At 42.8% G+C, this 23,222-nt stretch overlaps 1 protein-coding gene across 4 annotated transcripts in view; it reads left to right on the forward strand.

Annotated features, from left to right (window-relative positions):
- The window catches only part of PKIG (cAMP-dependent protein kinase inhibitor gamma), a 93,457-nt gene that overhangs the window by 48,481 nt on the left and 21,754 nt on the right, over positions 1 to 23,222 (forward strand). The window contains exon 1 of one of the 4 annotated variants that reach the window (XM_036096064.2): positions 13,490 to 13,645. The exons of the other annotated variants lie outside the window; for them this stretch is intronic. The gene's annotated coding sequence lies outside the window, so the exon portion shown is untranslated. Of the gene's footprint in view, positions 1 to 13,489; positions 13,646 to 23,222 lie in introns of those variants that run through there. 4 annotated transcript variants of the gene reach the window in all.

The following is a 23,222-nucleotide window of genomic DNA, read 5'->3' on the forward strand; positions in this document are numbered from 1 at the left end:
ATTCCCTCAGTTGACTACAACTCAGTGAGTACAGAGATCACATTGCATTTATGTTTATACCTTCAGGATTATGTGTATTAGGTCTCCAACAAATGTTTATAAATCAATGAATGTCAGCAGTGTTCTTATACTTTCTGCATAAACTGCAAGGTGGCTTGGGGTACCCACTGTCAACAACAAGCAATGTCCATCAGTGCTGATGCAGTTTCCCTGCAGTGAGTGTCCCAGAGATGGCCTCCAGAGGTTCCACAGACCCCTTGAAATAATATACATTCAAAGGTATGCATTTTCTAAAGAGCAGGATCTTAGCTTTCATCACATTCTCAAAGGAATATGTGACCTAAAATGAGTTAGCAACACCACACAAATTGTGAAAAGCTTTTCAGTGGTGTGGAAGAGTAGGCAAGTTAATTTATTTTTGTGCCCACACACATATCAATTTGTTCCTTGATAAATAAATATCCCTCTTGATAAATGAATTGTATATAACTCTGATGTGTTAGCACTTTAAGATCTAGATATGATCAGCTTGACCCCTTGTTTCTTGCCATGTAGAAGTCTGAAGTTTCCCCCAAGATTCTGCAGATTCCTTGGGGGTGAAGGTGTTCTCTGGGTCATCTCTGCCTCCTCTTCCTGTTTCTCAACCTATCAGTTCAGAATTGAAACTCAGTCCCTTCCTGGTTTCTATCAAGAGCAAAGAATACACTCACAAAACACATTTGTAAGTGTTGTAATCAGCTTTGCTGGTGATTTGGGAACCCCAGACCCCAGACCTCTGGCATCTCCCTGGCTTCTTGCTCCTTCCCCTTTTATTCCTCACAGATTTCCCCTGAAATCCAGTTCTTCTTTATTTATTGTGTAGAGCTATTTGGGAACCTTCAGCTTTTGTTTGTTATTTTTTGCATGGCTGAACTCAAAAAGGTGACCGATAGGTAAAAGGGCCTCCTATTTGACAATCTTCCTTTCTTTCTTTCTTTCTTTCTTTCTTTTTCTTTCTTTCTTTATTTGAAAGTCTTTCTCTTTAGAAGGCAGATGTGGCTATAAAGATTTTCTTCCTTTTTGTATATATATTTTAGCATCTTTTCAAATATCTTGAATCCATCTGAATAAATTCTGTAGGTCTATGTTCTTATTAAGAATCTCCCTGACTTCACTGCGAATGTAGACCTTTGTAGTGGGGTACGACCTATAAACCCATTGAAGATCTTGTTCTTACATAGAACAAAAGAGGAGGAATATTTTTATTTTTTTTTTATTTTTTATTTTTTTGGCTCTCCTTTCTTTTATTTTTTTTTATTTTATTTTTTTATTGTTATGTTAATCCCCATACATTACATCATTAGTTTTAGATATAGTGTTCCATGATTCATTGTTTGTGCATAACACCCAGTGCTCCATGCAGAACGTGCCCTCCTCAATACCCATCACCAGGCTAACCCATCCTCCCAACCCCCTCCCCTCTAGAACCCTCAGTTTGTTTTTCAGAGTCCATTGTCTCTCATGGTTCTTCTCCCCCTCCGATTTCCCCCCCTTCATTCTTCCCCTCCTGCTACATTCTTCTTCTTCTTTTTTTCTTTCTTAACATATATTGCATTATTTGTTTCAGGGGTACAGATCTGAGATTCAACAGTCTTGCACAATTCACAGCGCTTACCAGAACACATACGAGGAGGAATATTTTTAGTTTGAGATCTACTAAACTAGTTTCCCTCACTGTCCCATAAACTGAGTTTCCTCCTCCAAGTTTCTTTAACTTTTTCTTCATATTCTTTTTTTTTTTTTTTAAGATTTTATTTATTTGACAGAGAGGGAGCACAAGCAGGCGGAATGGCAGGCAGAGGGAGAGGCAGAAGCAGGCTCCCCACTGAGCAGAGAGCCAGACATGGGGCTCCATCCCAGGACCCTGGGATCATGACCCCAGCCATGACCCCAGAAGGCAGATGCTTAACCGACTGGGCCACCCAGGCGCCCCTTTATATTCTTTTAAAAAAAAAAAAGTAATAAATATATTATGACTATGACATCAGTATGAATTTTATAAAAATTAGAACATCGTGGAAATACACAATCTAGTTAATGAAACCCCTCCCCCCCCATAATCCTGCTGTCCAGAGATGACCTCTGGTAACAATTTGGTATATTGTATATCCTTTTAGAGATGTAAATGCATGTAGTAAACAGTAAAACACTGACTATGAGCCAGGTACTGTGCTTTGTCTCATTAAATCTTCATGGTGTCTCTCAGATGGGGCCCCCTGTTTACCAAAAAGTAAACTTGGGGCTTATAGCTAACTGATGACTTGCCTAAACATATTTCCAATATTTGCTTCTGTAAGCAGCCTGCAGTAAATAAAAATGTATCTCACCATTGTTCTTGTCTGATTATCTCCACATAACAGATTTCCAGAACTATAATGCTTGGTCAAAAAGTGTGCACTTTGAAACTTGTGGTTCATTTTGAGGGAGGTAGTTAAGAGCATAGGCTTTGTGGTCATACATAGCAGTGTTCATATTCCTACTGCCACTTGCTGGCCACTCACTAGACTTAAACTGTGCCTCAGTTTGCTTATCTGTAAAATGGGATAATAACAAACCTCATATGGTTGTGAGGACTAAATGAGATGATGTATGTAACATCCTTGGCTAGTATCCACCACACAGGAAGAAAGCAATGCATTCGACAGACCAGGTCCCTGCTCGTATAAAGCTAACATTTTAATGTGGGTGGTAGGGAGCAGCAGTGAAGATGAACAGTACACAAATTAATGAACAAGAAAAATAGCAGTGTTGTGCAGACAATTAAAAGAAAGTGATGTGGGGCACCTGGTGGCTCAGTTGGGTGTCTGCCTTCAGCTCAGGTCATGATCTCTTGGGGTCCTGAAATCAAGTCCCGCATCAGGCTCCACGCTCAGCAAGGAGTCTGCTTCTCCCTCTCCCTCTGACCCTCCACTCGCTTGCATGCTCTCTCTGTGTCAAATAAATAAATAAAATCTTAAGGAAAAAAAAAGAAAGTGATGTGATATGTAGAGGGTGGTTACCTTAGGTTGAGTGGGTTGGGGAAGTCCCCAAGAGGTGACATTTTAGCTAAGGTCTGAATGATGAGGATATTGTTTAAATTCCTAGAAGTAGAATCATAGGATCAAAATTACATGCATTAAAGTCTTTGGTCATATATTGACCAAATATTACCAACTGACCAGCAAAAAATTTCTAAAATAATTTACATTCCCTTTGTATATAAACATGCTTCTTTCCTTTACCCTTAACCACTCTTACTTCTCTCCTGATTTTAAAAAGTGGGGTTAATCTAAAGATTATCTTGGAGACCTTCCTGTTTGCTTTCTAAAGCGCTTCGTTAGCAGGGGGCAAAAGTAAGAAAACAAGTACGTTCCTTGGAGGAATCCCTTAATTGTCCAGCATCATGCCGTATACGCTAAACCTTTCCTCTCACTCAGTGCCCTTTCTCTCTATGCCGGTTCCTGCCTGCATTGTGTGATAGGACCCAGTATATTAGCTGGCATACATTTGATTCACAACCACGTTTCCCCTTCGGAATTAGGCAGTGCCTGGCTCAGGAGAGGTGGCTGATCGGCATGGCCTTTGCTGTAAAAACAAGGCAGCTTTTAGAGGTAGACTGGTTTTTCCAAACAAATGTTTTGGCGAGGGTATAATAACCTTCTGTGAGTTAAAATTGTGCGGAAGGCTCTGCACATCTTTTTGTTCCAGTCAAACAGCTCCCGTGTGTGGCGTGCGCTGGGGGCAGGGGCGTTGCGAGCACTGTCCCTGTAGCTGCAGCTGCCCCGGAGGGGTGGGCAGTATCTCCTCTGTTTGCCTGCAATGTGTAGATGGTTACATACTGTTTGTGGATCTGTTCCGGAAAGCCTTCTATCATCCTGAAATGTCATAAGAAACATTCTTTTTGCAGGTCTTGAGTGGGGCTCGGCATCATTACAATGATAGAGTACATGTGAAATTACAAAGCTTATTCAGATACTGTTTTAATTTCAGTCATATTTTTTATAGAATATACATGTATTAGAATTTAATCTCTGATTCAAGCCTTAAAGAAAATGATACTATGTAGTTTAAGCTCGTAGGCAAATGGATTAAAAGTCACTTGTTCTTAAAATGTGATTTCTTTTTATGATCTTGATTTTTTTAAATTCAGCAACTTAAATAAAACATCCTAAGGGCAACACGTGTGAGCTAAGGGGTCCGGGGGCGGCGTGGGGAGGGAGTGTGTCTGATAAAATTGTCCAAGAGCAAAGCACCGCTCACTCGAAACCCAGAGATTTGTCATCCAAATATGTGCAGATTGCTGGTACTATAAATAGTTTGAACTCGAGTAAACAGTTTCTTCCCCCTAGCTGCTGCTTGGCCATTGTTCAGATGCCAGAATAGCCAGAGAACAGCCTCTCAAGCCAAGCTCATGGCACTTGGGCCCAGCTCTTAGTCTGCTTCCTCGCCAGGCAGGGCCATCGGCTGCCCAGGGTTTGAGATGAGCAGAGGGCAGACATTCAGGCCCTTCAGTTTCCCACTTTGGACTTCCCTCCTAACCCAGCCTGTCACTCCGTGAACTCGCCCTGCTCTAGAGTAGCACCAATCTAGGGTTCCTGGCAACTATCAATAGCCCTGGGGCCACATGGCCACTGACGTAAGTAGACTTAGGAGACACAGACATTTTTTTTTCAGGGCCGAAGCATGCCTGGCTCATTCCTTTCTTTTGGAGCCGAGAAGAGTGGCACCAGTTGTCAGAACTGCTGCAAGCTGCCCCTGCCACCCGCTGATCTCTCTCTGCCAGGAAGACAGGCTGCTGACATTTTCAGAACCCCTTTGAGAACTCGAGTAAAATGCTGACATTAGAGCAACTAAGGACATTCCATGGTTTATTACTAGATTTCCTTTGGAAAAAATAAGTCTCTTTAAAATTCCTCCTTCAGCTGCATTCATTTACAGTGACTCTTATGTCAGATGCCTCTGAGGAGGTTATGAAAACAACATTTTGTTGTAGAGGGGACAGATGATAGGGATGATACCACAGTACTGAATTAAGGATCGGGAAACCTGGACGCTTAGGCAAGTTACCTAACTTTTTTTTAGCTTTAATTCTTCATCTGTCAAGTATAGATAATTCTGTCTCTCCCGCTTCATGGATTGAATGACAAAAGGGATGTCAGAGTACTTCCTGGACTGTCCCAAACTAGTGGACTGTAAAGGAGAGGTAGGGTAGTGGAAGGAGTCGCACAAGCTTGGCCTTCTGCTCTGTAACCTCAAGCACACGGCTGATGTGTCTCTCAACCTTAATCTTACCATCTGTAAAATGGGAATATGATATCGGCTTTGCAAAAGTGTTATAAAAATTAGAAATAACATATATAAAGCAGTGACAAATGGTGGATAATTATTAAACCCCAGTAATAATTATTGTTATATTTAATGTGGAAATACTCTGGGTTATTCAGGATCCTTCAGCTGGAGAAACGGATTCAGTTTGTAAGAGTCGAGATTAGCAAAAGGCCCAGCTAAAAGCTGATGGCAATAACTAATAAAAGTAGATTACATTTTCTAAAAATCATAGTAATACATGAACATCAATTAAAAACAAAAAACAGCAAGTCCAGAAAGGCATCAGTTTCCTGCTTAGCCCCTCACTTGAGGTAACATCCGCTTTTAACCCTCCATTTATTGTTTTAAAAGATTTTATTTATTTGACAGAGAGCGAGAGAGGGAACACAAGCAGGGGGAGTGGGAGAGGGAGAGACGCAGGCTTCCTGCTGATCAGGGAGCCCGACGCGGGGCTCAATCCCAGGACCCTGAGATCATGACCTGAGCCGAAGGCAGACACTTAACCAACTGAGCCACCCAGGCACCCCCTCCATTTATTTTTTTAAGTAATCTCTGTGCCCAGCGTGGAGCTCAAACTCACAATCCCAAGATCAAGAGCCGCATGCTGCAGTGACCGAGCCAGCCAGGCGCCCCCCTGCCCATTTCTTTTTTTAAATTAATTGTGCTGGGGCATCTGGGTGGCTAAGTCAGTCAAGTGTCTGACTTTGGCTCAGGTTGTGACCTCGGGGTCCTGGGATTGAGCCCCTGTCAGGCTCTGCACTCAGCAGGAATTCTGCTTGTCCCCCTGCCCCTCTCCCTGCTCATGCTTTCTCTCTCTCTCTCACACACAAATTAAATCTTTTCAAAAAAGTAAAATTAAATTAATTGGGTTTGGGGGCACCTGGGTGGCTCAGTGGGTTAAGTGTCTGACTCTTGATTTCATCTCAGGTCATGATCTCAGTGATGGGTTCAAGCGCATCAGGCTCTGCACTCAGCAGGGAATCTGCTTGAGATTCTTTCTCTCCCTCCCCCTCTGCCCCTCCCCCACACTCTTTCTCTCTCTCTCTCTCAAATAAATAAATATTTAAAAAAAAATTTTTTTTTCAGAATGGCACATGCACATAGGTTTGCTTTATTCTTTGTAAGATCAAATATCATTCATTATAAACTTGCGCTAAAAACAGCTATCTCCTTCCCCCACCCCTTTCTCCCCTGCCTCCTGCCCTGGCCCCAAGAGCATACACTTTTGATCCTGCTGGCTGTTTGTTCTGTTATTTCCATATATCCAAATAATACGCTTATACAGCTATCTCTGTCTCTGAACATTTTCTTATTTTGGAAATTTTCAAACATGTACAGTATTAGAATGATATAATGAGTCGTCATGTACCACCCAATACCCAGCTTCAAGAATCATGACCTGTCTTGTTTCATCTGTGCCTGCAGCCACTTTTACCCCTGCTACTGGATAATTTTGGAATAAGTTTTAAACATCATGTCATTTCTTTAATAGCTACTTTAGCATGTATCTCTAAGAGAACAAGGACTACTTTTTTAAAAACATAACTACACTACCATTGTCACACATAAAATAATTAACAATCCCTTATAACTCACAAAGATCGCTGATTAACTTCTAAGTACTTTTTTATTCAAATCAGATGCAAACAAGGACCACACACTACCATACTGCCTTTTCTTTGTTTATCAATTTTAGGTGTTACCTATTGACCTCCTAGGATGGCTCATGAGGCTTTAGCTTTTTCACAAGCACCAGAGCCCCCTTCACACTTCTCCTTTACCTTTTTCTCCAAATATCACAGTTTTTTTGGTTAAATCAGTATTCAGTGTTTTATAGCATTATGGCATCATAAATAGTTTATTACTGAGCCAGTAACTTTCTGGTTATTTTTCCTTTCTGTATGACTTTTCCTGGATGAATAACAGCTTCTTTAATATGCTCAGTTTTCCTTGTTTCTTGCTGCAAAGGCTTCCCATACTTGCCCATGGACTCTCAGTACAGTTTTCGGCAGACCTGTCAGGGAGTCCCTCAGCTCTGTTTTCCTGGAGCCTCTCACCCTCCCGCTCTAGTGAGACTGGCACTCTCTAGGTCTGCAGGTCAGCTGAGGTCCTGGGCAACCCTCATCTTCATCCTTGGCATTCCTTCCATCTCTCTTGTTAGATCCCTGTTTTCAAATTCTACTTTATAGTTTATTTTTTTTTTTTAATTTTATTTATTTATTTGAGAGAGAGAGAATGAGAGACAGAGAGCATGAGAGGGAGGAGGGTCAGAGGGAGAAGCGGACTCCCTGCCGAGCAGGGAGCCCGATGTGGGACTCGATCCCGGGACTCCAGGATCATGACCTGAGCCGAAGGCAGTCGCTTAACCAACTGAGCCACCCAGGCGCCCCTCTACTTTATAGTTTAAACCCTCATTTAGGTGAAGCATATTCTCCAGGAGTTTACTGAGAAAACAGTGCACAAGAGAGAAACCGTTCTGAGTCCTTGCATGTCTCAAAAATGGCTTTATTTTGCCTAGCTGAGGATAAATTCTAGGTTCCAAGTCATTTTCCTTCGAAAGCATTGCTCTGTTGTCTTCAGGCAGCCAGTATTGCTCAGAGGTCCGATACCAGTCTGATTCTTTTCTTTTGAATCATTTTGTTTCTCTAGAAACATGTAGGATTTTTTCCTTTTGAATTCTGAAAGGTTAGATTATATGTAGACATGAAAGACTCTTTCCTTCTCCTTAGCACCTGATAAACTTTTCAGTTTAAAGATGCAGCTTTTCGGGCTCCTGGGTGTTTCAGTCAGTTAAGTGTCTGCCTTCGGCTCAGGTCATGATCCCAGGGTCCTGGGACCAAGTTCCGCATTGGGCTCCTTGCTCAGCGGGGAGTCTGCTTCTCCCTCCACCCCTCCCCCCGCTCATGCTCGCTCGCTCTCTCTCTCTCAAATAAATAAATAAAATCTTAAAAGATGCAGCTTTCGACTCTGGGAAAGTTTCCTCATGGTTTCTTAGATAATTTCCTGTTGTACTTTTCTTTGTATTCTTTCTCTGGAATTCAGTTTCAGACCGATGTTGAACTTCCTGGATTATTGTTCTATATGAAAATTCTTTTTCATCCTGTAAATATTTTTTTCCCTATACTGTATTTTGAAAGATTTCCTTTTTTTATTTTCCAGTTTTTCTACTGAATTGTTAATTTCAGTTATTCATATTATTAATTTCCAAGAGTCCAGTTTTGTCAACTTCTTTTGTTTTGTGGACATGGTATCTTCAGAATCTCTCTGAAGACATAAGAATTTTCTTTTTAAAGGTTTTCACTTGTCTGAATTTTCCCTCCCATAAGAGTCCATTTTCTCTTTTTTTAGTTTCTGTCATGCTGTTGGTTTTCCTCAAATGCTCTGTGATACTTTTTTTTATTTCCCAATTGTAAACAATAACAAAAGCCTCCTTTTAGGAGGTAGGCCTTTGTTTCCTCTGGAAATGTTGTCTGCCGCACAGGCCTCAGCCCTCCCTGGAAAGCTGCTAGAATCTCTGTGTACCACACTGAAGGGTACACTTTGCTTTAGGGCACCTGACCCTCAGTTAGACTGAGGGTCCTTCAAAGGACAGGATAAGGACGCCCAGTCTCATACTAGAAGGGAGGTATTCTGTGAACCTACCCATTCTTTAGGTACATACTCTCTTGGATCAGGCTTCCCTTCTCCTGCCATCTCTCCATTGGGGACACTGGCTACATTAGCAGCCATCCAAGGGGGCCTAGGAGGTGGACCCTCAGAACATCAAACCCTGTAGAGAAAGCAGCCAGGTGTATTCCAAAACCAGAAAAAAAGAAAAAATCAAACATTTCTTTGGCATCTTTTGTGGGATTGATTTCTCTCTGCCCCCAAATGACTTAATGTGTCTGATTTTTAAAAATTGTTTTTGTTGTTGTTTTTCTAAGTAGGCTCCACGTGCAGCATGGAGCCCAATGCGGGGCTTGAAGTCATGACCCCGAGATCGAGACCTGAGCTGAAATCAAGAGTTGGACACTTAGCCAACTGAGCTACCCTGGCACCCCAAAACATTGTTTTCAGTGTAGGTATGGTTCCTTTTGGGCCCATATGCCAGGAAGTTCATTGGTTATTTCTGGGTGGTAGGATGATGGATGATTTTCCTTCCTTTTTCCTGCTCTTCTATATTTCCTTTTTTTTTTTACAATAACCAATTATAATTGGAAAGAAAACAAAATCTATATTTACAACTGTAAGTCTCAATCAGTGTGCTTCTCAATTATGTCCAGAAAAAAATAGGGATCTTCTAGTTGTGTGACAGAGTGATTAAGTGAATTTGAAATGGCATGACAACTGAAACTTGCCTTTGATAGGGTGAAGAGCTAATTGCATTTTGCAGCAGCTGTTTGAACTAGAAGGTCAGTAGTGGTGCCCAGAATTTATTCCTCATATACTTCTTTCAACAGATACCAGTCATTTGCCAGCTGAACAAGTTCTGTGATTGATATGTCTAGAATGTCCTCGTTTGTCAGGTGGAGATAGTAATACCTACCTCATAGGACCCTCATGGGGGTTAAATGAGATAATTTATATAGAGCAATTAGAATATTATCTGGCATATGACAAACATCCATAAGAAGTTTTCGTTATTTATAGCTTTCGTTATTTTAATAAGTGTCTCATGTACAAAATGCTCATAAATTAAACACAGAGCTTTTCCATAAGAAGCTCAAGTTCTAGCAGCAGAATAAGTAAGAGCTGCCCAGAAATAAATATGCCTCCGCGAGGAGAAAAGGCTAAGTTTCTTGAGAGAGGAACAGATAAAGTCCTAAGGAACTTCAGAGGGAGAGACCCCTTCCAGACTGGGGTGAGGGGTGGGAATGAAGGGCAGCTTTGTGGCAGAGGGGCTGTCTGGGCCCTTCAGACCAGCTCTGTACTCAGAAGCAGCCGGAGCTGCCTTTCCCCTCAGATGGAGCCGATGCTGCTGGCTGTGACGAACTGCCGGCCTTCCTGCAGGGAAACCCCTTCGAAGGCGGCAGAGGAAGGGATTCAGAACCCAGGCTGGGCCCCAGGCAGCCCTGGCGAGGAGCCCAGGCTCTGTCATTCATTCTGCTCAGCCTCGCACAGGTTGGTCAGCCTCAGCAGCCCCCTTCGCCGGCACCGCCGTGATATGAGGGGATATTAAACCTCCTGCACCTGATGGTTATAAGGGTCCTAGAAGGTGGTGTCTAGAGTACTCAGCACAGAGCATGGCGCCAGGCCACAGAGTCTATCTGCTGTCGTCAGTCAGAAGGCCAAATGAGTGCCTGGCGTTGGCTGTCCTCTCTTCATGGCTTCTGTCACAGATGTACACTTATTCAGTGTTACAGGCAAGTGTTACAAAATACATGTGGTCGAAGAAAACAATATCTTTGTTTTTATGAATGGGCTCCTTACTATTATTTTTGTTCAAATAACAAAACATGATCTCAAAGCACTGAGAGTGATTTTGGCAAACTGACCTGTCCAGGGCCCAGCTCATTTCCTGATGCCCACTTGGGCTTCTGGGAAAAGGACACAGTAGATAGTGGCCCCAGCCGCCACCCCCAGTGCCTCCAAGCTGAGTGTTGCTGCTGAGAACACGCCTGACAGTTCTTGGTGGGCTTTTTTGTTCCTTATTCATCCTGACATTCTCGAGAAGTAACAGGTCCTTCTGGCTTCCTGACATTCTTGACTTTATTCATTCACTGTTACATCATCCTCAGAGTAGAGGATGGTGACACTGAGTCAGAATTAGAAAATAATGCCTTTAGGATGTTGCCTCTTACTTTTGCAAGTTTTTTTTTTTCAAATATTTTTGAACTTGTAGTATGTGCCAGGCACTTAATCCAGACAAAGAACCTTGTAGGGTAAGCGCTATTACTATTCTCACTTTACACAGAAGTTAACTTGACCAAGGTCATCCAGTGCTGGAAGGTTCAGGGATGGGAAGGAAACCCAGGTCTCTCTGAGCTCGCAACAGGCTCAGAGTTAACAGGCTGGAGTTCTTTTCATTCCACTACAGCCCCACACCAGTTTGTGGGAAAGCCTTCAGATTGGCAAACTCCCTCCTAATGTATAGTCTGTTTGCTTGGTCCTTCCTGATTACAGCATCAAAGATTTCTGAGAATTAAAGTTTTTGTTAAGTCACAAACTCCCACAGCCTCATGCCCACCTATAAATAGCTTCTTCTTTCCCAAAAGAGCTCCAATCCCAACTTCCCATCTAAGAGGTTTAAGACAAATCAGATCTGCCTCTTGGAGGGAGGGGTGACTAAAGCCCAGACTTCCTTCAGGTCACATGGTATTTGGGTAGCAAAGCAAGTAAGTACCCCCTCTACCTAGTGGCCTGTAGTGTTTCCTTTAGGCAATAGATTGACTATCTTTCCTCTCCCCTGGCCTGGCTGAACCTACCCCTTCCCCATTTGTTTCAATAAGTTTAGCTCATTTTTCTAAGTAGAAATGATCCCATTTAGAAATAGCATTGGCATGTGTGTGGTATGTGTGCTGGCCTAAGTAGGAGTTAAAGACTCAGTTTCCAAATCTGGCCCTTTAATCTTGAGCTGTGTGACCTTGGGCATGTCACTTCTCTGTGTTTCATTTTCCTACCCAGGAAAAGCAGACTAATAATTCAGCCCCTGGGCACTAATGCTCCTAAAATGAGAATCAGATGAGATTATGTACGACAATGAAGCTACCACCTGTCAACACTTAGTACGTACAGATACTTCCAGTTCCCTTGCATGTGTTCTTCAATTCTCACAATCCTGAAAGGGAGGCCCTATTACTCCATTTTACAGTTAAAAAAAAAAGTTCAGAGGGGCACCTGGGTGGCTCAGTCCTTAAGCGCCTGCCTTCAGCTCAGGTCATGATCCCAGGGTCCTGGGATCAAGCCCCGCATGGGTTTCCCTGCTCCGCGGGAAGCCTGCTTCTCCCTCTCCCACTCCCCCTGCTTGTGTTCCCTCTCTCGCTGTCTCTCTCTCTGTCAAATAAATAAATAAAATCTTTAAAAAAAAGTTCAGGGAAGTGAAGTCACACAGGACTCAGATCCATATCTCTGGTTCCCAAATTGATGTTCATAAGCAATATACATGTCACACTGCTTCCCTCTGTACACAGAAGTACAGAAGTTTCATATGTCTTCCCCTGCAAGCACTCTACAAATGCAAGAGGTTATTATGGTCTCTCCTGATCACTGCTATTCCACGTGAATCCCTAAGGCAGTGCTGCCTCTTTCCATGTCCCCCAGGCCTTGTTCAGTGAATTCTTTGGGATTTTCTCCCAGAGAAACCGTTCAGCTCCACCACAACGGGGGTCGAAGGAACCAGACTGAGCCTGGCATTGTGGACATTGGCCTTCTGACCTGTCAGGTTCTTCCTCCCTCAAGCATGTTGTCAGCCAGCTTGTAGTAAAATACTTTTATGTTGCATTTGTTGGTAAGCTCCTCAGTCACTGAATTTCAGAAGTGGAAGACCCCAAAACCATCATTTTATTGATGGGGAAACCGAGGTCGGGGGAGAGAGATGACTTGTTTGAGGCCATTCATTCAGTTCGGAGTGTGACTGAGACCAGAACCGAGTTTTCCAGGCAGCAGACCAGTGCTCCTTCTGAGCCTTGCACTTGGGCACGTGTCATCTCCCCTAAGTGAAGGACAAACATATACTGTACCCATCTTGGAGAAATTGAACGACTTGGAAAATTGAGCAGGAGGAAATGAGGGTGGGGTGGAGTGGGGATGCCGATCTCCACCCTAACGGGGGTATTACACATCAAAGAAGTGAATTAAAACACAGCAAAGCAAACTAGATCGCTCTCAGTCAGCAGTGACTACAAGGCAAAGGGACTTAATGCCAGGAGCCCTGGCCCAGTGAGTGGATAGGAAGCCTTTTGTCACTAAGGCTGCGCTGTTGAAAATTGAAGGAAGGATGTTAGGCAAATATGACGGCCTGGGATGAAGTTACAGCCCCCCAGCTCATTGTCCAGAGGAAATGGATCTCCCCCGTGGACAGAGAGGTGGAAACTGAGCAAGGGAGCTGAGTGGTTGACATCATCAGGCTGAGCATTGGGTTACAACAAATGGGGACTTACTTGGCCCGAGACATGGGAAACACCCACTAAAACCTCGAAGTGCATTTCATTTAGAGACACACAGAGGGAGAGAGGGCAAGAAAGAATCCAGACTGCACCGCCGGCCTGGTCTGCTAATCTCGCCAGCCCTCAAAAGGGAGGCGTTTTGAATCCTGCTTTCTTAAATTCTCCCTTCACTTGTGACTGAGGAGCCCTGGACTTTGGAGAAACTCTTTGCTCTTGTAAGTAGAACTTTATTCTCCACCGCCACCCCCACCCCCGGGGAGAGCAGGGCTTGGAGGCAGAGCTGTCTGGAGAGCTTGGCTGGCTTTATTTATTTATTGCTTTTTTTTACAGCCTGTCGGTCACAAAGTGTCTATTTTTATATTATGATATATTATTGCTCTGAAAATTACGGCTTTGTCTGAAACTGCCTGGGGCTAGAGTCTGAACTCAAGTTTCACAGATGGGCTCCATTCAAATGCTGTTTGACTTTTTTACCCCAAGAACGCTGACAGATCGGCTAGAGCTTTAAAAGCAGCTCCTTGCCCTAAAGATAGGTGAAGAAGTAAGTCCTTCCTTAGACATTGAGGTTTGTAAAGCCTTTAGTCTTTTCTCTGATTACAAAGGTGGTACAAACAATTTTAGACACCCTAGAGAGAAATGTCTCTGGAATTGGCAATTCCTTGTAATCTTCCCCTCACAAATACAAGATTGGTATTATAAATGTAAGATACAGAAATGATTGGGTTTCTGAAGTTAGCTTATCTCACGCGCCCCACTGCCACGGCAGCTGGGCGGACTCCTGAGATGGAAAGAAGTGTCGAAGACTTTAACTTTGGCTTCATGGTCTTTTTATTGCTTCCTTTTTAAAATTTGCTGTTGATGCCTAGAAAGTAAACAGAACAAACGTGTAAGTAAGCACTTCAGCATTTTCTTTCTTGGGGTCTGTGCTCAGGATTTTAAACCAGGGGAGCCATTCTGTGCGGAGGGGAAGGGAGAGGCCTTGTTGCCCCAGGCCCCTCACCAGTGGGCTCCTGAGCTGACCATTCTCCTGTGGTTTGAGGTACGTGGCTCATGGCTCGCAGCTGCTGCGTGCCACCCACCTCCCCTGCTAGCAGGTGGAAATAGTTGGGAAATCACGGTTAAAGGGGAAAGACTTCAGCTTTAAGGAACAAAGGGCCACCCACGGAAACTTTGTGGCCCTGAGCAAGTGTTCCACACTCGCTGGGACTCAGTTTCCTCTTTTGTACCTAAATAAGGAGACAAAACTAGATGATCGCTATATTTCGGAATTCAGCTTGAAATGAACCGTCCATATCTCTTTTGCTTTTGAGAAGAATCCTTAGGGCTTGAGGAGCAAAGTACTCTTGGTTTTCAGTATCCCAGAGTGGCTAAAAACCAGCACCTAGAAGGACAATTAAAAGAGGACATAAAACAGGCAACAGTAAGTTACTTCTGAGTTTTTATAGTTTTGTAAGGTTTGGTGTTCCTGAAGAAAGTCAGTGTGGTGTGCGTGTGTGTGCACAATAGGGAGGGAGGAGAACTAAGAATTAACACTATTGTGTGTCTCTAAAGTGCTCAACCCCACGTTATGCTCAGCCTTTTACATAACCTAAGGTGGTCAGTGTCATTGTTCCTAACTCCACTGACTGAGGGTTAACCTCCGGTATGTTCCCATATCATACTGAACGCCTTCGTCGTGTTCACCTGAACTGTGCTTACGTAATTACTGGCAGAACTTCATTCACTGGGTCTCCCCTAGACCATGTGTCCCCTCTCGTGAGTTTGTCTCATCCATACCATAACCCCATTACCTGGTAGAAAGCCTGGCACGCAGGTCCAGAGGAAACCTAGCATACTCAGTTTTAACATAGAGCCCACCATCCTAGTCCCTAGCTTGGCAAAAAAAGAGGAAAGGAAGGGAAAATCTCTGCTGCCCTTCCTCCTCCATTTCACCTAGACACGGCCTCTGCGGCTTCAGGACAGCATGGCTGGAGCCAGAGTGCAAAGAAAAGCAGAAGATGTTGTCAAGTCTTGGATTTTTGAGTTGCCAAGGTTTCAGGTGTTGGCCGTTTAAGGGATTTTTATCTTTAAGGCTGTCAGAGACTCCAGCCCTCAGGAAGATGCAGTATTTAAAAACCACTTGAATTAAGATCATGGTTACCAGGAGGGTTCTCAAAGCTCGTTGGCGTATCCGAGGGTTTTGGTCTTCTCCAGCAGTTCAACCCTTTGAAAGTGGACCATTGCTGCCCTGGAACCACCCATGGTCATGGGCAGTGGGCCTTCAGCCTCCACCTCAGCCCAGCTCCTCAAGATCTCCAGACTTCGGCTAATTAAAAAAATGGCCCCAGCCTGGTTGGCTCAGTTGGTTAAGCGTCCAACTCTTTTTTTTTTTTTAAAGATTTTATTTTTATTATTTATTTGACAGAGAGACACAGCGAGAGAGGGAACACAAGCAGGGGGAGTGGGAGAGGGAGAAGCAGGCTCCCCGCAGAGCAGGGAGCCTGATGTGGGACTCGATCCCAGGACCCTGGGATCATGACCTGAGCCGAAGGCAGTCGCTTAACCGACTGAGCCACCCAGGCGCCCAAGCGTCCAACTCTTGATCTCAGCTCAGGTCTTGATCTCAGGGTCATGAGTTCAAGCCCTGCGTTGGGCTACATGCTATGCGTGGTGCCTACTTAAAAAAAAAGGTGGTCCCTCTTCCTAAGATGGTGGTGAGGAGGTGATATTCTGAAAGGAAGGTACATGGTTTTGGGTTTTATTTTTGTTTGAATTTGAACGTCTTTAGCAGGTGTGTTCTCCAGTTTATTACTGTCTGTGCCATTTGCTTGCCCATCTGTCACCATCTCTAGTCTCATACCTGCCCCTTGGCCCCTGTGGACATTTACATTTGTGACCCCTGGGCTGGTGGGTGTCCACAATCTCTGTCACTTCAGACTATGTAGAGTTCAGTGAGAAGTTGGGGAGGGTATCAGTAAGAGCTCTGTCCTCACCACCAGTGAAGACATCTTGGACAGATTACCTCATAGGGGCTGCTTCTCTTCTGTGAAGTGGGGGTCGCAGTTATACCTATCTCCAGGGGTACCACGAGGATGAGACAGGATAAAGCTTGTAGTGCACCTGGTTGGCACAAAAATATATGCTTGGGATTGGCTACTTTATGGTTTCCAGAAAGAGAATGTTAGCCAATGTATACAGGCCCTGGCCCCCTCAGTCATAGGTTGGCATTTCTATGAGGGATGTGGGGTCATCTCTGAATTGATCAGTGTTGAAACCCCTTGGAGTTGCCATGCTGGCTCTTTCAGCCAAGCCTTAGCACCGTTTCTTATCACTCAGTCAGGTGCTCAGACCAAAAACAGAAGTGGGTGCTATTCTCCTGGGACTGGAGGATGCTGGCCCAGCTACTTAAGGAAGAAACTGGTGGCAGGTGTTATTTTCTGAGTGTGACAAGAAGCTGAGTTCACCCAATTAACTGCTGAGTGTTTTCACAAGGGGCCAGAAGTGATTCCTAAGTGGAGACAGACGTGGAAAATCTAAAGTTCTTGGAAACAAGTCATTAATCATGACCCAAGGCTGAGCTCACTACCTCCTGGAAATCTTTCAGAAAGGCCTTATGAAAACTTTGAGCACCGCTCCTTCAAAGAGTGGTTCCTTTGGAAGCTGCACTCAGCTGCAATGCTGAGGGATTCTGAACTGCAGATTAAAATGCATTCGCTCTTACTTGAGGAGGCCGGCATTTCCTAACTTTATTTAAAATAAGTCTCTTTAATCTTCTAAGAAATTACTACTCTTCAACTTGGCTTTTCCGAAATGAATAATGGACCTTCAGGGCATTCTAGAAATGAAGTATTGGTAGCTGATGCGTTCTTATTATGTCCCAGGGACCTAGGTCAATCATTATGTTTAGTACTTTATAGGTGTGGTCTCTGCCTTTCAGTAAATTACACTGAAGGCGGACTAGTACAAAGCATGAGGGTGGAGAACAGGACTATGAGGAGACAGCCTGTGGCCTTATGAAGTTCTCAGTGCATCGGGAAAGACAGGTAGGTGAACGAACAGTTGCAATGGATCCGCATCTAGTGGATGGGAGTCCTGGTCTTGAGCTGGTTGATTACCCCCACACTTTCCCTCCATTTCCTGATTCTCAGAGCTCTACCAGCATCTGCATTAGGGAGAAATGAGAGCTGCACCCTGCTGAAGCTTGCGCTCCTGGCACCTTCCTGCCCAGGGCTTCTGACAAAAGACAGGAACTGTTCCTCACAAATTGCAGGGGCCCCACCCTGGAGGACCCTAAGTCTACAATCCTAAGTTTAGTAAGGAGACCTAAGGACGGGTGATTCTCCAGTCTAAGATCACCACTGGATTTTCTGCTGGTTTGTTTTTATAACATTTATTGAGGTGGGTTTTTTTTTTTTCCAGATTAAGAAATTAGAACATGTTCATGGAAGGAAAGCTAGACAGTACAGAAAAACACTTAACTCATTACCCAGTGGTTTCACGTCTCTGATTTTTTAATAAGGCATGGCTAGGTCAGAGGTGAACTTTGTTAGATCTCTTATACACATTCCAGTTTGGCACCAGAAGGTTTCTGCCAGTGTAAGAAACTCCCCTTTAGCAGTACATGCTTGTCCTGTCCTCACCCCCTGTCCTCTCACCCACACACTACCACTGCTTTTCAGGTTTCACTTCTAATATTCTGGGCAGAGTCTGCCTATCTCAAAGGTGCTCATGCCTTGTACTGCAGTCCCCTAGGTAGGAGAAGCCATTGTCTGTGGTTGGTTAGAGGCTGTAGCCTCTGTACTTTCCTGTGTGTGAGCAAGAATTCATCCACTGTTCAGAAGAACCCTTGTGTTTAGGCATTGCACAAGGCGCTATGGGGAATACCAAGGTAAATTAGACTTCTAAGTAGCTTGTAGTCTGATAGGAAAAAAAGACTCATAACTCTCACACAGGTCATTATGTGCCCCAAGAGAGGGACAGTGCCATGGAAAGCCTGAGAAAGGGGGACAGTAGCATTTGAATCAAGCCTTCAGTTCCACATAGTTTTAGCTAATATTCATTGAGCACCTCATTATCTGCCAGGCACTGAGCAAGGTGATAGGTGGACGGTATTTCATAAAACAAGCATGATCCTTCTCATGGTTGTTCACCGCCTAGGATGTATGGTGGTGTTATGAAGTGAATAAACAGGAATGTGGTCAGGGCAGGCTTGTTTGAAGAGGCAGTGTTTAAACTGAGATGAGGTGTCCATTAGGCCAAGAGCTAAGGCAGGAGGTGGGGAAGAAGGGCGTTATAGGAAAGAATAATCCAGGTAGGGACAGGTACACATGTGCAAGGGCCCAAGGCAGGAAAGCATGTGGAATGTTGGAGAGACTAAAGGGAAGCCAGCATGGCTGAAGCATAGAGGGGAAGGGAACTGAGAAAGAGGTGGAGGTAAGGGTTCAGAGAATTAGTCTGGGGCCTGATGATGATGATTAGTCAGTAGGCCTTTGTGGGTGCTATTTGCTGTGTGGGGGGTGGATTGAGGGGCAGTCGCAGTAGTCATGGGGAGAGAGGATTGGTGTTGTGTAGGACCACTTGGGGGGGGGGGTGGATGGAAGAGGTAGATGGATTTGAAACTACTAGAGGTAGAAACTTAGTGGCTTCTATTCTGTACCAGACCCAGGGCTGGGCCATGAGGCCGTAGAGACAAAAGAGAAAGATCCTCTGTCCCCTGGGCTTTAGAGGTCTAGTGGCATTGCAGGTTGGGTAGGATGTGGGTGGGCAGACCCAGGAGCATGGGATTTCCTTCCCATAGTCAGCAGCTCTATTCCAGTAAATGAGCAAATTTTCTCTCCAAGGTGGCATAAAATATTGCTCCTAGACTACAGTTATTTTCCTAAAGGGCAGGAAGAGCTGTTCCTCCCAAGGGCCGACTTTTATTCATTGGCTTGTCTGTAGTTCCCCTTTCTGCCTGTGATTTCATACCTGAGCTTCCTGCTGGACTTGGGGTTTGGAGACCAGAGTTTGAACTGCAGCTCTGTTACCAACTTGCCACATGACTTAAAAAGATTCTGAACTTCTCTGAGTCATTTTCACCTGTAAGTGGGAATGATACTGATTTGATACCTGGGTCATTGTGAAGATGAAATGAGATAAGGTATCTTAAAGTGCTTTGTAAAATATCAAGTGCTGTAGAAATGTGAGGTATCATTATTATTTCAATGCAGTATTTATTACCAATGAAATAAAATAACAACAGTTAAAAGCAGAGCATTCCACCAGGGAAGGCCAGGGTGTACCTTGCACGTAACTCTGAAATGGCAGATTCGGTGTAGTAGCTGTCCTTCAAGACCTTGTTGGGAATGCTGTTCTTCATCTCTTCTCTTTTATTTCATCCACTGGGATAAACCATTTCCTCTCCTCCTCCCGTCAGAGTGGTTTGCAAAAGCAAGCCATTTCACTTCTCTGGATTCCAGAACCCATTTGATGTAGAAGCCAAAGCATCTGCTTGGAGACCAAGAGAGCCTGTGAGCAGAGATGAGGGGTTTGTAGGCCTTTGGTTCCCAGCAGCCAGTTCACTCCCAGGAGTGTATTTAATTGGTTTGTGGGGAGGAAAGCAGTCAAGGGCACCGAGCCATGGAAAACAGTCAACAGCACAGAACCAGCCCACACACCACCTAAACAGGGCAGTTTCAAGCCGAAGTTTTAGGCTTGCTTTTGGATTTTAACATGGGAAATTATTTTTTTTTCCTTAGTAATATTTTTCACCTTCTTAAAAAGCATAAATTACTTAGGAATTAAAGTACCCCTTTTCCCCATCTATGAAGCTTTTAAAAAAAATTTGTCTTCCAGCTACTAAAACGTTCTATTTTGACGAAAAAAGAAAGTGACAGTAAGTGGAGTTAACTATCCCATGTAAAGATAAATGGGTAGTATATAACATAGCTTAGCATAGTTTTTCTGTGCTTGTCATTGTTTTTATTTTCATTAATTTTCCCTAAAGTAATACATATGCTCATTGTAACTAAACAATTTGAAGATGTTATAAAGAAGAAGTTATAATCTCTCCTTTCCCCTTACTTCCCATTTCCATCTTTCTGAAATCAGTTTGGTATATATCTTTTCTCCAAGTTCCTAGTGAAATGGATGTAGGGTTTGTGTAGATGTGTGGTTATTTGTTTTGTCAGAAGTGGGATCATACTTTTATTTTGTACTTTATTTTTCCCACCAAATAATACATCCTGGGTAGGTATAAATCTAATGCACCGTTTTAAATAGCTTCAGGGCTGTAGACCTAGAGGTCCACAATATATTCAGCCATTTCTCCTTTGACAGATATTCAAGTTATGTTTTGTTTTCACTAAAAATATTGTTGTGTTAAATATCTTTATATACATATCCTTCTCTACTGGCGCTTTATTTATTTATTTATTTAACTTGACATATAGCTGACACATGTTACATTAGTTTCAGATATATAACATAGTGATTAGACAAGTCTGTAAATTATGCTGTGTTCCCTACGAGTGTAGCCACCGTCCGTCACCATACAACAGTATTGTAATACCATTGACTATGCTGGTGCTTTTATTTCTGTAAGTTACATTTTCAAAAATAATACTGTATATTAATAATGTACATGTTGTATATGTATTTGACATTTTAATAGAGAATATCATTCTACTATATAAAGAGTTCTAGTAATTTACATTCTTCCCAGAAATATAGTACTTCTATTTCCCTAAATCTTTACCAATATTAGATGTTCTTTCCCTTCTTCCCCCCTACCCTTTGTCTCTCCCTCCACTCTCCATTCCCCTCCTCGCTCCATCCCTTCCTCTATCTGTCCTGTTTTATCCTGTGACCAATCTGATGGCAGAAAATGGTGTCTCATCGGTGTTTGCCTTGTATTTTCTTTACTACTAGTGAGATTGAACATTGTTTCATGTTAATTGGCCACTTTGTTTTCCTCTTCTCTGAATTTCCTTCACTTTTTTCCTTAGGAATTTTTTGCTTTTTTTCTTAAGTTACAGGAGCTCTTTATATATTTATATATTAAAGATTATATATGTATTGCAAATATTTTTCCTAATCTATTATTTGTTTATTAAATTTCTTCTATTTTTTTCTTCAGTGTCTGGATTTCTTGCCTTGTTTAGTAATTATTTCCCCACCTCGAAGTTACATAAATATTTTCCTAAACATTCTTCCAATACTTTTATGGTTTTAATTATTTAATCCTAAACCTTTAATCCCTTTGGAATTATATTTATCCGTAGCAAAGAGGTAGTGGTCAAGCTTTGTTCTAGATATGCCAGCACCATTTATTAAATAAGCCATCTTAGTGATAAATAAGTTCCTTTCTTGTATCCATTTCTGAACTCGCTGCTTTAGTCCACAGACCTATTTGTCTGTTCTTATGTTACAACCATATCTTTTTCTTAAGTCTTTATAAAGTAAATTTTTATTATCTCTTAAGACAAATCCCCTATTTACATTTTTAAATAATTTTCTTTCCTATTTCTTGGCTAAATTTTGGGGAATTTATTATTCCATGTGAACTTTAAAGTAATTTTACCCATTTCACTCTCCCAAAAAAGCTATTTGTATTCTTATTGAAATTTAATTAAAACTATGTAGTAATTTGGAGAGGATTAATGTTTTTGGATAATTAGACTTCTCTACCCAGGAACATGCTAACTGGTTTGAAACTTAAGTGTTCTATTTCTATATTTCGTCATTTTACTTTAAAAGTTTTAAATAGGCATCATGGATATATTGTCTCAATTAAACAGTATTCCTGCTTATCCTGAATAAACAAGGACCATGCAAAGTTTTAGTTCTGATCTCTCTTTCATCCTTGACACTCTTAGCGTCAAATATGTAATATTGTCAAATTTGTGTTTATCTCCCCACTTAGCTTTGTTTCACTCAATCAGTGTTTTAAATTTACCAATACACTGTACTTACTAATTGTGCTCACTGTTGATTCCAAAATCTCACTCACTTTCTGTGTTTGGTTTCCTTTCTGTTGGAGAATGTTCTTGGAGTCAGAATGGCAAACTTGCTCAGTCTTTGTCTGAAAATGTCTTTTGCACTCTTGATATTTTAGAATTCTAGATAGACAGCATGTACAATGATTATGAAAGTTATGTGTGCTCTTTAAAAGTTTTCTTTTTTTTAAATTTTTTTTATTTATTTGACAGAGAGAGAGACAGCGAGAGAGGGAACACAAGCAGGGGGAGTGGGAGAGGGAGAAGCAGGCTTCCCGCCGAGCAGGGAGCCCGATGCGGGGCCCGATCCCAGGACCCCAGGATCATGACCTGAGCCGAAGGCAGACGCTTAATGACTGAGCCACCCAGGCGCCCCTAAAAGTTTTCAATCAAGGGACGCCTGGGTGGCTCAGTTGGTTAAGCGGCTGCCTTCGGCTCAGGTCATGATCCCAGTGCCCTGGGATCGAGTCCCGCATCAGGCTCCTTGCTCAGCAGGAAGCCTGCTTCTCCCTCTGCCTGCAGGTCCCCCTGCTTGTACTCTCGCTCACTCTTTCTCGCCCACACTCTCTCTCTCTAACAAATAAATAAAATCTTTAAAAAAATAAAATAAAATAAAGTTTTCAATCAAAACAAATTTTTCATGTAAAAAATAAAAGTCTTTCACTCCTTTTCCCCGCAGTTTCCAAGTCCCAGAGAGAGTGTTCATAGTTTGCTGATGGCCTTGTTCTGTGTAGATACCAAAACTGTGTATGTGTATACAAATACTGAACTTTTCTAAGAATAAACAATCATGTTCATATTTTTATTAAAAATGATGACATATACAGTTCTACACCAC

This window comes from Halichoerus grypus, chromosome 10 (genome assembly GCF_964656455.1).
Source record: "Halichoerus grypus chromosome 10, mHalGry1.hap1.1, whole genome shotgun sequence".
NCBI classification, from domain to species: domain Eukaryota; kingdom Metazoa; phylum Chordata; class Mammalia; order Carnivora; family Phocidae; genus Halichoerus; species Halichoerus grypus.